The following is a 17,223-nucleotide window of genomic DNA, read 5'->3' on the forward strand; positions in this document are numbered from 1 at the left end:
GCCCGCTGTCATCCAGCTCTGACGGAGCTGGGAAGACAGTAAGAGGTTTGAACCATTAAGATTTTTTTCTCCCTGTTTTCCTGGCTATAACTGAGCTAGGGTTGCAGTGAAGTTAATTTGAGTTAACCTCCTCCAAAACAAAAAATGGGGGAAGGTACAGTAACTACATCAGAGCTACCCAGGCTTGTCATTTGCGTACCTGAAAGGTTAAATCCCTGGAATAGAATTTTTTTTTTTTCTTAATGGCATGGGAACAGTTAGACAAGGGAAAAGAAGCTTGTGAAACAAAGGTACAAACACAAGTTAGTCATTATCCCATATACTAAACCTGGGACACATCTGAGCTACTAAAGTGTGTGTTAGACCTGAGTTATTCAACCTAAAAATTATATTCTTTCCACAGCCTAAATAGTTTGTTAAAGGGTACTTGACGTAGCTCTCACCAGCAATAGTTTTAGATCCCCAGGTAGCCAACCCCTCTAAGTAAGCAGAGACTGAAGATTTTACTTCAAGTTTCCCAAACCCTCTCCTCAATGCTCCAGGCTACAATCTCCTGGCAACCCCCAGTTGAGCAGTGCCCTTTTTCTCTCAAATCGAACCACCCCCATAACAAGGGTCTGCTACAGCTAAGCATTCATAGAGGTTTATTTGATAGAGTATAAGCTGATAATGTGCTTTGAGTGTGATGAGTTTGGGAAAATAATTTCAAGGTTTTCCCCTGAAATATAGATTTCACTCTGTACCATGAAGCCCCAACATCAGTACTATCTAAGAGGTTTCTCCCTTGCTGCAAATGATCCCTTTGCTTGTTCCAGTGCCAAGGAATTAAAGAAGGTTGCTAAGGGCTCCTGGAAAACAATGGAGCATGGAGAAAACACCCCAGAATATAGAGCAAAAAGAGAAAAACAAGAGAGGTACAACTAAGAGAAAGATGAAAGAGAGAAAGTCAGAAAAGTGAGAAAAAGCTTGTCAGTTAGAAACAGTGTGTTCCGAACTCTGCACTGACTGGTTGTGTGACCTAGAATAAATCATTTAACCCTGAGTCTCAATTCATCTGTAAAGTAGGGAGATGAGAAAAAGAGAGGAGAAAATGAGGTCAGAAGTCAACTAGCCTCTTCACTTGGTAAGATCAATCATTCTTATATGTAATTTGGAAATGCAATTAATGTCATCTTGCAGTTTATACAACTGTTGTATTTCTACACTGTATATTGTAAAACCTGAGTGAGGAGAAAATTGAGTAAGACCAGTAGTGTTACTTTAACCCTGACTTTTAATATGTATATCTGATATTTAGAAAAACTTGTAAGAATATTAACTAAGCTATTTTGGGCTAATGTTTTAATGCTAAAACCTAAAATTGTTCATTGATTATTGTATGAAAACTTGTTTGACTAGTTCTGTCCATTCAGAGCAGTCTCTTCTGCTTACAATTCATATAAATTTTTCTTATGTTGTAAAACTGACAAATCCCCTATAAACTATCTTCAGGCAAGGCCATTCAGCCTGAGAAAGGATATGTCGTTTGTAAATAAACCTAACTTGCTAAGAAGTTGAAAAGATTAAAAAGGATTTCTATAAATTGGCTTTTATATTTTAGAGGGATGGTAAAAGGAATTCCTTACATTATAAGATCTGATACATTTTTACTGTTTATTGCAGCCCCATGAGAATAGAAATAATTATAACTGGCTCTAAGCTCTGATCGGAGAGGCTTGTTGTTTTAGGTAAAAAGCACTTGGGACTGTAACTAAATTTTATTTTGAGTCTGAATTTGGTTATAGTTGTCTGCATTAAATCAGTGTCTGAGAGAACATGCCACTAGCTACTCAGAGGAATGTGCTGTCAACAGGTGGATGTCTATATTTGGTAAAGGGTGAAGGGACAATGTTAGCCTCTGTCTGGGATGGGATCCTTCCTGGCTCAGCTTACCCAGGAAGTTCCTTTGAAAAGGAATGTTTCCCACCTATTCCTGAGTTTAGCTATGAGATGGAACAGATGCTGCCTGGTTGGATATCTGTAACTGTAGCTGAATTTATACAGAGACAAGGATGTTTTCTCCTGGCACATTTGGAATGTTACATGTCCCTGCTTTTTCCCTCCATAACAGGTTTCTCTGCTCAGAGCAAGTAATCAGTAAAAGATATGAGCCTCTTTCATGTTAGCTTATTGGAAGATCTAATATTATTTTTCATCTAGAATTAAAACATGTACAGAAAGTTATGCAAACTGCTTAAGATCATTTTAAAGGTTTTTGATTAACTTCCTTCACAAAAGTTTAGTGATCATTTATAAATCTTGAAACTGTTTTGAAGAAGGAAAATAGTTTTAGAAGAAATTTTTAAAATCTCTAGTGTGATTCTAAGAGACCCACTAAAACCTCCACTTGCAAAATTAATGTAACAAGTTGTAAAGCAGAAGAGAACTTGCTATTTTGATCCATTATTTAAGCAAGTGTTAATATTTGTAACTGAATACATATGTGTGAAATTAATTACCCTTTTTGAGGTTCTGTTGCATACCCCACCTTCTATTGTATTTTGGGTGACGAATGCTGTTATGTATGACTGTTAATGATTTACTTCTCAAGTCCCTCCAAGCTCTCTGAAACATCCAGGACTCAGTCTGAGCAGTGGACCAGACCACTATGCTGTTAAGGTGGCCTGAAGAAAAGCCTGGATCCACCCCTCACATATCAAAGTGATGGCTTCTCCCAACCCACCAGACTGGTGACTTACAACTGAAGATAAGAGATTGTCCAGATACTCCTGTTCCTGGCTTTCTTGACTTTTGCTGGTTCCAACTCCTATGCTCCCACCTTGTACTCTTGGACTCTTACTGACACAATTGATGGGATTCTAATTGCAAAAATGTGACTAATGGCCAGCCCACCCTTCCCTTTGATCATTGTGCCCTGCTCAACGATGGTGCTGCTTGTGGAGATGTGGACAGAAAAGCAGCTTTTGGTCAACCCAGTTGTATGTCTGCCTTAAGGATGGGTCCCCTGATTGTGGGGGGAAGGGAAATATCACTGTGCCGATTGGGATTGTGTAACCATTGCTGATTGGGTCACCACATTTCATTTCATTGTAATACCCTTAAGTCATGTAACACAGTTATCATCAGGGTTTTGGATTGCAACAAACAGGACTGGAAAACTGGGACCCCTTGGAAAATCAGGTTTTATTTCATAGGAAGGCACCTCAGGGCCTTCTTACTCTAAGCCCAGATGCCCCCCTGCATCCCTGTTTTATCCATTACCATTACCCCTGCAGAATCAGGCAGCACTCTTGTAGACCCCAAGTTCCTCGGACTCAAGCTTAACTTCTGACTTCTTGTATGCAAGAACACCTTTTTGCTGGCAGCCCCCCTATCCTAGTTGGCCTTGGTATGGCAGGATTGGCAACGGTGGGTACCACAACCCTAGTGCAAGGGAACAGTCCCCTGGACTCAGTTGAGTCCGAGTTTCAACTATGAACAAGAAAAGGGGGGAGTGAAGTGCCCACAGAAATTATACATCAAAGCCCCCTAAACCTGCTAGAAGGGGACTCCTACCAGGGTCCCTGGAAACCACTTAATAGGCCATAATAGTGAGGGAACATTTCACATGTGTTGCTAGAACCATACCCTAGATACAAGTTTGTTCTTGTTAGTCCAGATACACATCTGTTCTTGTTGGCTACCCAAGACTTTGCTAGAAATGTTACCCTCCCTTGGAACCACATTTTGTTAATTAACAACAGCTAGGTCTATAAAAATGTGTCTTAAAGAAGACCCAAGGCTGTCTTCCCTACTGGGAGGCAGTCACTGTGGTTAATAAACACTCCTATGAAATTATAATTGGCTTGGCTGTCATGTCCATTTCATTTGTCCATTTCACTCCCAAATTCCTCTCCAAACAGCTTGAAAACTGCTTAAGAACTGATCTAGGACCAGGAAGGTAGCTTACCAGCAAAGTGTGAAAGTATTTTCTCACTGATTTAGAGGAGAAGATTCAAGTGCAAAGCAGTCTTGGACCTCACAGCATAGGTCCAGCATAGAAAGCTCCAAGCCTGGGGCAATTTACCAGTGATACCCCTCCCGCCTGAAAGACTGAAGCCCCCTAAGCTAGCCAGGAGGTTGTGCTGCACTGCAGGGCCCCACCCCAGTGGCCCTACCCTAAGCACAGTCCACCAGCATGGCCTCAACCCTATAGATGACTAGTAGTGAGATGCTGCCCAAGGACTTACCCACAGCATGACCCTGCCTCTGGAACCTAGTAGCAGGAAGACCCAATCTCCAAGGCTGTGCAGAAGTGAAATCAAACTTATAGGGCCTGCCAGCAGAGATGTCTTGTTTCCATCGCATCCCAGTACAGAGACCTTCCCCAGGGCAAACTAAGAGAAAGATCTCTCCCCTAGGGCCAATGAACAGAAAAACTTTTTTTTTTTTTTCATATAGCAACTCAACAGCAAGGTCCCACCCATGGGCCAGGACAGCAGAAAAACTATACCCTCCAGGAGGACAACTAGGAGTGCCTCACTCTCAGTACCAGCCAGAAAGAAAGTCTACCCTTCTGTGAAATCAAATAGTTAGTCCCCAAAGCCCAGTGAATAGCAGGAGCAAGACCCTGAGTCCCAGGGGAAAAAACAAAACAAAACTTGAGACAGTGCAGGACCAGAGCCCAATTCTCACATAAAAATACCAAGTTTCAAAATAGGCAGAAAAAAAATGATCAAAATAAAAAGAAAGAAAAGAGAAAATAAAAGAACTTGACCATAGAAAGTTGCTGTGGTTATAGGGAGGATCAAGGCAAAAACTTAAAAGATGACAACCACGTCAAAATGGCTTCACGTGAAACCTCCATGAAAAATGTAGTTTGCTCTCAAACCCAAAATGAATTCCTAGAAGATCCTGAAAAAGACTTTAAAAAACAAATTAGAGAAGTAGAAGAAAAATTGGAAAAAGAAGTGAGAATAATGACAGAGAATCATTAAAAAACACTGAACGGCATGGGGAAAAAAAGTATATGCAAAAATTCACCAAAGAAAGTAACTCCATAAAAAATAGTTGGCCAAATAAAAAAGGAAGTACAAATTTCACTGAAGAACACAATTCTTTAAAAATTAGAATTGAGAAAGAGGTATAGAATGACTCCATGAGACATCAAAATATGATAAAACAAAATATATATTTTTTAAACTAGAAGAAAATGTTAAATTTCTAATTGAAAAAAAATGACCTACAAAAAATGTAGAAAAAATAATGTAAGAAAATTAGACAAGCTAAAAATCATAATATTTTTTTAAAAACCACTGGGCAATGTCTTTCAAGAAATTATCAAGAAAAAATGCCCTGATGTACTAGAATCAGAGGACAAAATAGACATTGAAAGAATTCAAAGATCACTATGTGAAAGATATCCCAAAATGAAAACTCCCAGGAATATTATAGCCAAATTTCAAAGCTAAGAAATGAAAGAGAAAACATGGTAAGCAGTCAAAAATAAACAATTCAAATTTAATTGAGTTATACTCAGAATTACACAGGATTTAACAGCTTCCAAATTAAAGAACTGGAGGGCTTCGACTATGACATATACCAGAAGGCAAAGGAGTTGAGATTATATCCAAGAATACCTACCCTTAAAAAACTTAATATAATCTATTTTGTGTTATATTATAACATAGGTAATATATACATATAATATACAATATAAAATAATGTAATGTAACATAATGTAATATTATATAATATGGTAAATAATTTAAAAAGAAAGGATTTTAACAAAATAGAGGACTTTCAAACATTACTAATTAAAAAAAACAATGCTGAATTATAAAAAAATGATCTCTAAATATGACTCAGAAGAAACATTAAAAAAAGGTAATGAAGAAAGAAAAACATAAGAGATTCAATAAGTTTAAACTGTTTATATATCTTTATGGCAAGATAACATTCATAACTCTTAGGAATTTCAGTATTATAAGGGCCATTAGAAGGCATATATGTAGGTAGAAGGTACAGATATAAGGTGACATTGATGGAATGATAGATCCAAAATACAAAATTAAGGAATGAAAATGAATATTGTACTGGAAGAAGGTGGGGGAGGGATAGAATTAGATAAATTTTCTCACGTAAAAAAAAAGGTACAAAAGAGCTATTAAAATGGAAAGGAAATGGTGTGTATGCAGGCAAAGTTTAAACCTTACTCTCATCAGAATAGGCTCAAAGAGGGAATATAAACTCAGTCGAATAAAGAAATCTATTTTACCCTATGTGGAAGTAAAAAGGGATGGGGATAATGCATAAAGGGGGGATTGATAAAAGAGAGGGCAGATTTGGAGAAGTGGTAATCAGAAGTAAATAAACTTGTGAAGAGGTACAGGGCGGGGGTAAGAGAGAAAGAAAAGAATAAACAAGGAGAAAATAGCATGGAGGGAAATGCACAGTTGGCTATCATAACTATAAATGTGAAAGGGATGAACTCACCAATAAGATGGAAATGGAGAGTAGAATGGATCAAAAACCAGAATCCTGCAATATGTTGTGTATAAGAATCAGATTTGGAGTGCAGAGACACACAAAGAGTAAAGTTAATGAACTAGAGCGAAATTTATTATGCTTCTGCTGAAGCAAAGAAAGCAGAGGTAACAATCATGATCTCAGACAAAGCAAAGGCAAAAATAGATCTAATTAAAAGACGTAAGAAAGGAAAATGTATCTTGCTGAAAAGTACCATAGACAATGAAGTTATATGTGTACTAAACATATGTCCACCATATATTATAGTAGAATTTAAATTTTTGAAATAGTTGAGTAAGTTACAGGAGGAAATAAATAATAAAACTATAATACTGGGGGACATCAGCATTCTCCACTCAGGACTAGATAAATTTAGCCACAAAATAAATAAGAAAAAAGTTAAAGATATGAACAGAATTTTGGAAAAGTAAGATATGTTATATATCTGGAGCAAATTGAATGAGTATAGAAAGGAATATACGTTTTTCTCAGCAGTAGATGGCACCTACACAAAAAATTGTCCATGTATTACAACATATAAACTTCACAATCCAATGCAGAAAGGCAGAAATATTAAATGAATCTTGTGCAATAAAAATTACTTCCAAGAATCAGCAATGGCAATGTAAATTAAAATTAATTGGAAACTAAAAAAGAAAATCTCATAGTAAAAAAAAAATGTGAGTAAAAGAACAAATCATAGAAATAATAATTTCAACAAAGAAAATGACAACAATGAGAAAATGTGACAAAATTTGTGGGATGCCACCAAAGTACTACTTAAGGAGAAATTTATTAATTGTTTACATCAGTTAAGTAGAGAAAGATGAAATCAATGAATTGGGTATAAAACTAAAAATAAAACCTAGAAAAAGAACAAATTAAAAACTCCCAATTAAATACTCAATTAGAAATCCTGGAAATCAAAAGAGAGATTGATAAAATTGAAAATTAAAAAAAACATTGAATGCATAAATAAAACTACAGATGGTTTTATGAAAAATATCAGTAAACACAGTGAGTAAGAGCACCGGCTCCAGTGTTGGAATGACCTGGAGATCGAATCCCAGGCTCAGACACTTAGCACCTACCCAGAAACACATGGCTGTGTAACCTTGAGCAAGTTACTTAACCCCAATTGCTTAGGGGTGGCCAGGTGGCTAGCGAGTAAGAGCACTAGCTCCAGTGTCGGGATGATCTGGATCAAATCCGGGCTCAGATAGTCAGCACCACACCCAGAAATAACTGGCTGTGTAACCTTGAGCAAGTTACTCAATCCTGATTGCTTTAAAAAATATATCAGTAATCACTGCTTAATTTTATTTTAAAAAAGAGAAGAAAACCAAATTGCTAGCATCAAAAATGAAAGCGGTTAATTCACCACCATTGAAGAGGAATTAAAAGAGGAGCTATTTTGTCCAATTAGATGCCAATAAATTTGCTAATCTAAACTAAATGGATGAATATCTACAAAAATGTAAAGTATCCACATTAACAAAAGAAGAAATAAAATACTTAAATAACCCAATCTTGGAAAAAGAAATTGAAAAAGCTGTCAATGACTTTCTTAAGAAGAAATCCTGAAGGCCAAATGAATGGATAAGCAAATTCTATCGGCCATTTAGAGAACAATTAAAACCAATACTATATAAATTGTGTGGAAAAATAGAAGAAGAAGGAGTCCTACCAAGTTCCTTTTGTGACACAAATATGGTGCTTATACCTAAACCAGGAAGAACCAAAACAGAGAAGGAAAATTATGGATCAATTCCCCTAATGAATACTGATGCACAAAAAAATTAAATTAAATATAAGTAAAAAGACTACATCAATTTATCATGAGAATAATACACTATGACGAGGTGAGATTTATGTTAGGATTGTAGAGCTGGTTCAATATTAGGAAAAGTAACAGCATAAATGAACATATTAATAACAAAAGCGAAAGAAATAATATGATCATTCTAGTAGATGGAGAAAAAAAAGCTTACAGAACACCTATTCCTATTAAAAAAACACTAGAGAGCACAAGAATAAATCAAGCTTATTTTAAAATTATAAGTAATGTTTATCTAAAGTCATCAACAAGCATTATATGTAATAGGGATAAGCTAAACATCTTCCCAATACAATCATAAGTGAAGCAAGGATGTCTTGCCACTTCTATTATTCAATACTGTACTAAAATGTTAGCTATAGCAATAAGAGAAGATAAACATAATTGAAGGAATTAGAAGAGGCAGTGAGGTAACAAAACTATCACTCTTTGCAGATCTTATTATGGTATCCCTAGAATATACTACAGAATTAACTAAAAACTAGCTGGAATAGTTAACAACTTTAGCAAAGTTGCAATATACAAAATAAACCCACATAAATCATTAGCATTTCTATATATTACCAATGAAGTCCAACATCAAGAAATATAGAAATTCTATTTAAGATAACCATAGACAATATAAAATTCTTGGGAGTCTACTTTTCATGACAAACTGAGGACCTCTATGAACACAACTACAAACTACTTTTCACACAAATGAAGTCAGATCTAAACAATTGGAAAAATATCAATTGCTCAGGGATAGACTGAGCCAATCCAATAAAAATGACAGTTCTACCTAAATCAATCTATTTATTCAGTACCATATCAATCAGACTTACAAAGATTATTTTATAGAGCTAAATTTATCGGGAAAAATGAGTGGTCAAGGCTATCAAGAGAATCAATGAAAAAAATATATGAAGGAAGGTGATCTAGGCATATCAAAACAATCTGGTACCAGCTAAGAAATAGAGGGGTGGATCAGTGGAATAGATTAGTTACACATCTCATTATAACCAATTATCATAGTGTAATGTAATGCCAAGGAAAGGCAACTTCCCAAGGTTCAGAATACCAGCATAGGTGCCCTCCATTTTATTCAGTGACAAATTAAGAACAGAGAAGGTCAAAACACGACATCATTCAAAATACAGCATTTACTAAGTGTGATTAAATAATCTCCAAGTACTACCCCACCCCAGGACCTCCAAAAATAAAAAAAGCAAAAAAAATGATCAAAGGATATAAAAAGGATGTTTTCAGATGAAAAAAAAATCATAGTTATCTATACTCACATGAATAAAAAAGTCTAAATCACTATTGTTTAGAGAAATATATATGAAAACATCTCAGTTACCATTTCACACCTATCAGATTGACTAATATGACAGAAAAGCAAAGTGATGGACATTGGAGGGGATATGAGAAAACTGGGGCACTAATGTACGTTTGGTGGAGTTGTGAGCTGATGCAACCATTTTGGAAAGCAATTTGAAACTATGCCCAAAGGCATATAAAACTGTGTATACCCGTTGATCCTGCAATACCACTGCAATCCCAAAGACATAAAAAGGAGGAGGGAAGACCTATTTTAGAAAAAAAATTTATTGTCCTTTTTTTGATAGCTAAGAATCAGAAATCTAAGGGATGACCATCAATTGGGATATATCTAAATAATCTATGATATATGCTTGTTGTTTTATAAGAAAGGACAGGTAGGATAATTTCAGAAAAATCTTGAAAGACTTACATGAACTAATACAAAGGGAAGTGAGCAGAACCAGGAGAATGTTGTACACAGCAATGGAAATATTTTATAATGAAGAACTGTGAATGACTGAGCTATTTCCAACAATGCAATGATCTAAGACAATCCTAAAGGACTCATAATGAAGCATACTCTGTACTTCCAGAGAAAGAACTGAGATATCTATATCTATACCTATACCCATATCTATATACACACATACATACACACACACACACACACACATATATAATACAGACTGAAACACACTATTTTTCACTTTGTTTCATTCATTTTTTTATTTTATTTGGTTCTTCTTGTACAAAATGACTAGTATGGAAATGTTTAACATGATTGCATATATATAATATATATTTGTTTACTATCTCAGCAAGGGGAGCATGGAGGGAGGAGGGAAGCAGGGATAGAATTTGAAATCAAAATATTAAAAATGTTTAAAAATTGATTTAACCTGTAATTAGAGAAAAATCAAACATTTAAATAACTGTTTTAAAAGTCAGGTAACAAATAAATTTAAAGGAAAAATTGACAAGATTCCCTATTAGAAGGGGAAAAAGTATTTTTTAAAGTTCCTTCAAATTGTTTATTAACAAAAAAGTAGGATTAGACAATTTTAAACTGTAAATACAACTAAAATTAAGGGGAAATCAATCCAAATTAAACTCATTTAAGGTAAGAAAAACTATAAAGAAACTGAAGCAAAGGATCTTCTAGACTTGATGCCCATGGTTTTGGGGACACTCTTTATCATTAGGTTTGCTAACAATGACTCTTCGTGTTGAAGGATCTACTTAAATATAGACACTCAGAAAATAATGGGCCATTTGTGAAGTAAATACTGCAAAACTTTTGAAAGACAAAATTGTTTAAATGATCAGGGTTAAAAAAAAATCCTTACAAAAATAAGCCACCTGAAATTATCTACTATACTCCTGCAAATAGGTTCCCATATATAAGGTGTGTTTTTCTTGGCTGGGTAGATTATGTATGTGTTCAAATAGGTTTGTCTAGTTGTGGCTCACGAGGCAATATTAATTGATATCTTTATAGTCACGTCAATAAACATTGATTAAGTTCTATGTTCCAAGCATTGTGGTAAGTGCCGTGAATTCAAAGAATGGATAAATAAATAAACAAATGACCAAATAAATAAATAAAAATGAAAAAGCAGGTACAAAAAACCAGTACTTTCTCTCTAAGAGTTCACATGATGGACACAGCACCCATGTTACAACAATAATGGAGCCTCTTCCCATTAAAATAAATAATGTATTTCAGAATTATAGCTAAATATAATTTGCTAGTTGGTAGAGGTAGCAAAGAAAGGTAGCTATGATGAAAGGATCAGTAATGCAGTCAGAGTTAGTATATATCTAGTGCCAAAAAGAAATTATAGTTCACTGAGGCACTAATTACCTTTAGTTTGCTCTTCATTGAGACTAGGTGATTATAATAAGGAAATGTGTCATTGATAAATGTCAGCAAGAAGGAACACTTTTTTTAGGTCAAGTATAGTTTATCTTACTTTGATATATTAGCATATGATTTGGGTATATGAATTACTCTCTACACTATTTAAAAACAAAAGAAAGGGGCATCCAGGAAGCATAGCAAGTAAGAGCACCGGCTCCAGAGTCGGGATGATTTGGGATCGAGTCCAGGCTCAGAAACTTAGCACCCACCCAGAAAACCTGGCCATGTAACCTTGAGGAAGTTACTTATCCCCAATTGCTTGGGAGTGGCCAGGTGGCTCAGTGAGTAAGAGCACCAGCTCCAGAGTCAGGATGACCTGGAATCGAATCCGGGCTCTGATACTTAGCACCACACCCAGAAATAACCAGCCATGTAACCTTGAGCAAACCCTGGTTGCTTTAAAAGAATAAAATAAAAACAAAAGAAAGAGAACATTTTATTAGAGTGGTAATTCCTAGGAATTTTTGTTGTTTAGTCATTTCAGTTGTGTTTGACTTTCCATGACCTCATTTGAGGTTTTCTTGGAAAAAAAATACTAGAATGGTTTGCCATTTCCTTCTCCAGCTCATTTTACAGATGAAGAACGGAAGAAAGCAGGATTAAGGGATTTGCCCAGGGTCCCATAGCTAATAAGTGTCTGAAGCTAGACTTGAAGTCATGAAGATGGGTCTTCTGGACTTCAGGTTTGGCTCTCTATCTGCTGTACCACCTAGCTGCTTTTGGGGATAAATATTGGTTTTGATTCATTTATAGAGATGGATCTTCAGGATCCTGGTGGTGTCATAGGAAAGTGACCACTCTTTACTACCTGGGCTTGTGTGTGAAGGCAATTATCCTAAAGTTGGAATCATAAATTAAGACTGGGTTTGAAGGATTTTAAATACTAGTAGAGTATATATTTGAAACTCTAGGTAATAGTGAGACAGTGGAGGTTTTTTTTTTTTTTGGTTTAATTTAGGGAATTGACCATAGGCAAGCTTGTGCTTAAGGGGAATCATTTTGGCAATTATGTGGAAGATAAAATGAATTGCAATGAAAATTCAGGCATGGAAACTAGTTAGAAGACTATTCTAATAGTCCAGGTGAGCAGAAAGAAGGACTTGAAGTTGGATGATGACTGTGAATTGAGAGGGATATTATGGGAACAGAAATGATAAGATTTCAGTAATGATTAGATATGTAAGGTGAGGAAGATTACAGAGTTCAGTGATGTCTATGATGTTGTTATGAATTAATGCCAGTCAAATTATGAATGCTATAGTGAATGTTGTCCATTGGAGAGATGGTATGGTACAGTAGAAAAGTCTATGTGCTTTGGAGTCAGAGGAGTTGGGTTCAAATTCTAAATCTGTCATTTATTGCCTTCTGAATTGCTTAAATCAATTAACACCTATAGAAGTTAGTTTCCTCCTCATTTATTATCATCTTGCTGAATTAATCTGGACCTCTCTGACTCTCTAGTAATGTCCCTGGAAGCTCTTTCTTTGAAAAATTTTATCGCTCTCCACAATCCTCTAAGCCTTGGTGCTGCATCCTTGGTACATCATCATTCAATACCTCTCTGATTGGAAGGTGAGGCCATGAATTCCAAACCTTTCATTTCAGTAGAGAAATCACCTAAGATATCTCATTTCTGATCTGACTGTACTTCTCTTGTACTATTCTTACTTCTCCACTATACCCATACATCAGGAAAGTTCTAAACCCTGGCTTATTCCTTTCATATTCATTTTGTATAATGCACTCCCTCAAGAGATTGTAAAGCTCCTTGAGGATAAGGATTGTCTTTTTTTTCTTATCTGTATTTCCAGTGATTATCACAGTGCCTGGCATATAACTCGTTGTTAATAAATGTTTATTGCTATTAAGATTAAAAATGAGAGGGTTGGAATAGATATCATCTAAGGTTACTTCCAGCTTTATATTATTTTTTCAAGTTTGTTGTTGCTAAAATACTTCCCTTAATATGTCTCTTTTTATTTTATTTAGGTTTTCTTTTTAAGTGGAGTTTTAGTGTTTTTGTAAGTGTAAATGAATTGACTTTAATTGTGAGAAAATGCAGGTAAGCATATGTAGATTTACATGTATCAATTTGTTGATCAGTCCTTTCAGTTGTGTTTGACTCCTTTTGAACACATTTGGGGTTTTCTTAGCCCATATAATAGAGTGGTCTATCACTTCCTTCTCCAGATCATTTTACAGATGAGTAAAATGAAACAAACAGGATTACGTGACTTTCCTAGAATAACATGTAGAGAAATTTGGTAATAATTCCATGCAACTAAATTTATATTTTTTTGTACATTAGGAATCTCAAATATTGATTGATTGAATAATAAAATTCTCTATTTCCTTGAAAAAACCACACCCCAAACTCTAATTCAACCTTGTATTGTAAAATCTCAAAATAAATCCTAAATTAAAGATACAAGTCTTTTTTATAAGCAATTGGGGTTAAGTAACTTGCTCAAGGTTACATGGCCAGTTATTTTGTGTGGGTGTTAAGTATCTCAGGCCAGAACCAATCCCAGGTCATCCCGACTGGGGGCCGGCACTCTTACTACACTATCTAGCTGCCCCAAGATAAAAGTCTTTTTAACAACAATCTTTTAATCTTTTTTATTTGAGAAGAAGCTTAAGGCTAACTCCTTGGAATAGCCCTTGGATATAACCGAGAAATAAGAAAACGATATTAGGATACTTGCATCTATATAATTATTTTCCCTGAATAGCTATGCAATAAATACATAGATTTCCAGTGTTTCCTTTCCTTTCTTTTTCTAAAGTAGAGATCTTTCTCTGTCTCCAAAAAAATGTAACTTTTAGATAATGCAATAGCTTGCATATCCATGCATCAAATACTTATCAAAAATATTCCCAATATGTACCTAGGTTAGTCTAGTAAGATACTGTAGAGGGGCAGCTAGGTGGCGCAGTAAGAGCACAGGCCCCCAGTTGGGAGGACCCCAGATTGGTTCAGGCCTCAGATACTTAACACCCACACAAAAAAAACTGGCCATGTAACCTTGAGCAAGTTACTTAACCCCAATTGATTTGAAAAAAAAAGATACTTTAGAGATGAAAATTATGCTTATTTGTTTATATGTTCTCTTCTCATTTTCTCATTGATTACTTTTCTTTGTTGTTATCTATAATTCAGATGATGATTTTGTTCATTCTTTTGGTTGATCTCTTGAAGATTAAAAAAAAAATCAATCTCAAAATAAGTGCCTTTAAAATTTTATTGACCTTAATATGGAATCAATTCTTGAATTTCTTCCACAAGCCATCTTCTCAAATGCCATTTCCAATTCCTTATGTAGGACACTGGGTACTGAGATAGTAGACTTCAATTCTGATAATTGTCATCTTCACTATTTTTGAAGGAAAATTCTCAAATCTGTTCCATTGTTTTATTAATAACTTTCCTTCTACCTAGTGACAAAAGTAAACCACACTAAAGACCCATTTTTACCTCCTCTGCTTTTGGATCTTTTGTGATAAAATACTCTTTATAATCATTTACCATCTCCTCCATAATACTTGTTAATGATCTTAAATTCCATACAGGTGTTTTCTTTGTTTGCCAAGCCTCTCTGCTTGGCAAAATAAAATATTTTCTAGCAGAATTGGATTACAATTCATTTTGTTGACTTGTCATGGCAATTCTTTTATATCAACTAAAATTCTATAAGAAAAGATAAGAATCAGAATCATGTTTAAATGACAAGCTTTCACTGTTATAATTGCACTCAGCATTATCTTTTGAAAACCTATTATGGTATAATTTATAATAGTCACTAGTCAATAAATATTTATTGAGCATGATGGAGTATATTGTTCATAGAATAGCAAAGAAACCAGTGTCAAAGTACAAAAGTGTATAAGTCAGCAAGTACTCTGTAAAAAGCCCAGAAAGATTAGAAAGGGCCAGTGTGTGAAAGACCTTAATACCAAAGAAGGGACTTTGTATTTGATAGTAGAAGTGATAGGGTGCCATTATTAGAGTTTCCTGAAGAGGGGGGTTACATGGTCATATACGTCTTCAGAAAATATGCGTTTTTGGCTTAAAGGCTTATGGACTAGATCGGAGAGAGACTTGAAGCAGGAAGACCCAGCAATAAGCTGTAATAACAGTCTATGAAGTACTTAGGGTCTGTGCCAGGGTGGTGGGAGTATCAGATTGGTGTGTGTGCGTGTGCAAATTTGAGAGATGTTGCAAATCTGTAATCAACAGGCTTCTCAACAAACTGGATATAGAGATCGGAGGGTGAAAATAGTGAATAGTCAAGGATAACACCTAAAACCAGAGGGACTGGGTGGGGGGAGGGGAATCAAAGTTGCCCTTGAAACTTTGAAACTAATACAGAAACTGGGGAAAGGAAAGCACTTAGGGAAAAATATCAGGAGTACAATTCTAGACATGTGTTTAAGATGCCTACTGGGAAGTCAACTGGAGATGTCTGAAAGGCAATTGGAGATGTGAGATTAGAGGTCAGAGAAATCAGAAGGATCCAGGCTCTTGTTTTACAGAAGCTACATGAATCCTGCTTCCCTCACTCCTCTTAGAGGCAAACCTTCTACACTAGAGCGTCCAATCAAAATTGTGAAGGAAAAACATTCTTAACAGATCAGCACCCTGGTGTCACTATCAGGGACTAGGCTGAAGACCAAGGGATCACTGAGGGCTTTTGATGTCCCTTAGCACTGTGCCAAAAATTATTTCCAAACTTCTAATATGGACAACCAAAAAGGACAAATTGGATCATATTCCTTGGGTTAGACTTCTCTCTATTGTTGAGGTTTGGGGTTTAGAGGTATTAAGAACCCAAAATGCCAACATGCCAGGTCCTGTCAAATGAATTCGACTCAAGCCTTCTCTCAGCCAAAGTAATACAAAGTTTGTTTAGGATTTACCATAATGGGTAGACTCTTAAAAAAAACACACATACACACACATTTATTTATTTATTTTCAATGTTCAACATTCACTTCCATAAGATTTTGAGTTCCAGATTTTCTCCCCATGTCTCACTCCCCCCAGCCCAAGACAATCTGTAATTTGATAAAAGCTCTCTATATACATTCACATTAAACTTATTTTTACATGTCTGTACAATTTCTACACACTTTCCAGACAATTACCGAGTAAGGTAAAGATTCTCTCTAGATGGGCTCAGGCCATCCGTGCTTTGTTCCCCTCCAACTTGTACTTCTGACTCTAGAATTTCCCAATGTAGCTATGTTTCCTCTCTCTTCCACACTCCTCACCCCCACTTTTCAGCCCCCATCTTTATTTTGACTTACACTTTTATATCCTGTGATAATTTATTCTTCTTAAAAGTAGGAACATTTTTATTTTTAAAAATTGATTATCAGTTATCAACATTCATTTCCACAAGATACTGAGCTAAAAATTTTCTCCCCATCTCTCCCTAACCACCACCCCAAGATGAAAAGCACACTCAACAACCCTTTCCCAGTGTGCCCTCTCTCACATCCCCCCTACACCTCTTTACCCCCTTCCCCTCAGTCTATTGCAGGGCAAGAGGAACCTCCACAACCCATTGCCTGCACATTGCATTTCTCAGTCACATGCAAAAATAACTTTTCAACATTCATTTTTAAAACTTTGAGCTCCAGAATCTCTCCC

The sequence above is a fragment of the Petaurus breviceps genome, unplaced genomic scaffold (assembly GCF_028583685.1).
Source record: "Petaurus breviceps papuanus isolate PSGF00001 unplaced genomic scaffold, PetGlider_PUasm1.0 41, whole genome shotgun sequence".
Classification (NCBI taxonomy): domain Eukaryota; kingdom Metazoa; phylum Chordata; class Mammalia; order Diprotodontia; family Petauridae; genus Petaurus; species Petaurus breviceps.